The 2,744-nt window shown below is 38.8% G+C and overlaps 1 pseudogene; it reads left to right on the top strand.

The window, feature by feature from the left end:
• Window positions 1-599: 599 nt before the first annotated feature.
• On the top strand, window positions 600-1,109 carry LOC121483536 (annotated as a pseudogene).
• The last annotated feature ends 1,635 nt before the right edge of the window (window positions 1,110-2,744 follow it).

The raw sequence follows: 2,744 nt of genomic DNA, 5'->3' as shown, positions 1-2,744 counted from the left end.
GGGGCAACCCTGGAAGACCATGTTGAGTCAGCATTATGACAAGATCTGCCTCTTTCCAAGCCTGAGTCTCTTAGTAACCACGTGGCACTGGGTTCTTCCTTGTCCTACTTGAGACGTGTACTTTCAGTAAGAAATAAAACAGTGCATTGCCACTGAGACTGAGCAGTTACGACATTGCCCTAGAAGACCTGTCTGTCCTAATACAGGTATTATCATCATCATCCATTATTACTGAGTTGGTCATTACCATTTCCTTGGTATCCATCACTATACTCAGTATATTTTATGTTATAAATTTTGCTCTATTTATATTTTACAACATGCTGAATGCAAATTAAATTAAGTACAGCTTGGTAAATACTGGGTATGTTAAAATATTTTATCACCTTTAACTCTCTAAATTATAGGAGAGTGAAATTCCATACTATAGACAATTCAAGAGGTGAGAGTTAATCAAATATATCAGGTTGTAGCTTTTTTCTGCCCACCCCTCCCTACACCTCGAGTGCCACTCTGGCTGCACCACATTTGCTCAGAGCTCCTGGCTCCTGCTAAGCTAGCACCACTATCCTTTTTCTCCAATCACCATCACAATCATCTCCCAGGACCTCATCAGCTAGGATGAGGTATTGTCAAACATCTACAAGATCTGGGAGATTACATAGGGCCTGTGCCTGGAGGTGGGGGAGAGGATGGTCAGGAGAACAGAGGGTAACACCGATGCCTCACTTACTGGGGGAAATGCCCCCACAGAAGGCGCTGAGGGTGAAGGTACAGAAAGCACAGTCAGCAGTGGTATAGATACTGTCCTGAACAATCACCTGTAGAAACCAGCTGCACAACAGAAGCCTACCAGAAAGTATGTCAAAAGTTACATAAAATCAATCAAAGGCAAACTTGAAGAACAGAGGCCAGAAAGAGTAAAACCCTTTATGACCCGGGCTACAGAACAAATCAAGCACATTCTCACTAATTGCAAAAACTACCAGTTCTTTATTGATGAAAACACGAACCCAGATGGGAAGGCTGCTCTGCTAGACTACTGTGAGGATGGTGTGACCTTCTATAGGATTTCTTTTAAGGATGGTTTAGAAATGGAAAAATGTTAACAAATTTGGCTATTACTTTGGATGTATCACCTGTTGTCATAACTGGCTGCTGTTCTTCAGCCACATAACACCAGGATTTTGATGAATGGGACTGAGGTCATCTTGAGCTCTTCATTTATTTTGACCTTGATTTATTTGGAGTGGAGGCACTGTTTTCTGTTTTGTTTTTTGTTTTTTTCAATTTCTATCTATTCTGTATTGTGGTAATTTAAAAAAAATTTTAATTTAAATTCAATTTGCCAACATAGAGTAGAACACCCAGTGCTCACCTCATCTTGTGCCCTCCCTAATGCCCATCACCCAGTCACCCCATACCCCCACCCACCTCCCCTTCTGCAACCCTTTGTTTATTTCCCAGACTTAGGAGTCTCTCATGGTTTGTCTCCCTCTCTAATTTTTCCCCACTCAGTTTCCCTCCTTTCCCTTATAATCCTTTTCAATATTTCTTATATTTCACATATGAGCGAAACCATATGATAATTGTCTTTCTCCAATTGACTTATTTCACTCAGCATAATACCCTCCAGTTCCCTCCACGTTGAAGCAAATGGTGGGTATTTGTCCTTTCTGATGGCTGACTAATATTCCATTGTACATATATACCACATCTTCTTTATCCATTCATCTGTTGAAGGACATCATGGCTCCTTCCACAGTTTGGCTATTGTGGACATTGCTGCTATGAACGTTGGGGTGCAGGTGTCCTGGCATTTCACTACATCAGTATCTTTGGGGTAAATACCCAGTAGTGCAATTGCTGGGTCATAGGGTAGCTCTATTTTTAACTTCTTAAGGAACCTCCACACTGTTTTCCAGAGTGGCGCATCAATTTGCATTGCCACCAACAGTGCAAGAGGGTTCCCCTTTTTCCATATCCTCTCCAACATTTGTTGTTTCCTGTCTTGCTAATTTTAGCCTTTCTCAATGGTGTAAGATGGTATCTCATTTGATTTGTGGAGGCATTGTTTTTTAAGGAAAAAAAAACCCAACCATGTCCTGTAGATTGTCTAAAATAAGAATGTATTTAAACTAAAAAAATACACACAAATACATCAGGTTGTAAGATAATCTCTAAAAAAAAGTATGTATGGCAAAAACTCAAATTCTCAAATGGAGTAAATTTACTTGAAATATTAATTTTATATAAGCTTAAAAATCTATTCCTAAGATACACAATAAACTTACTTCATTTTTAAAGCAGCTATTGAAAACTTAACAATGAGTAATAAATTGCGTTCAGTGTTGAATTATACAATGATAATTACAGTAAAGGCACAAACAAGTAAACAAACTCTACATCATTCTTATAAGACAGTCAAGTCTGAAACCATGGGGTAAGATGAAACAAGATGCAAATAAGATTATGTTAAATTTTTAATTGTATCTAATATTATCAAATGTCAGCATTATACTACCTACTGTGATATATTACCTACATCAAAGAACACCAGATGCTTCAGGAAATAACTCCCAAATCTCAGTAACTTACCAAGTCAATGTTAATTTCTCGTTCATGTAAAGTCCAATGGAGATGTTCCAGGTCAGGAGGCTCTCCTTCAAGCGATGACTCAGGGATCCAGTTTCTAATCATGTAGTGGCTGTGTATCTGGATGGCTGATAAAGAGAAAGAGCATG

This window comes from Vulpes lagopus, chromosome X, assembly GCF_018345385.1.
Source record: "Vulpes lagopus strain Blue_001 chromosome X, ASM1834538v1, whole genome shotgun sequence".
Taxonomy (NCBI): Eukaryota; Metazoa; Chordata; class Mammalia; order Carnivora; family Canidae; genus Vulpes; species Vulpes lagopus.
The sequence above is the reverse complement of the archived record's forward strand: the minus strand, read 5'-3'. Positions and strand labels throughout refer to the sequence as shown.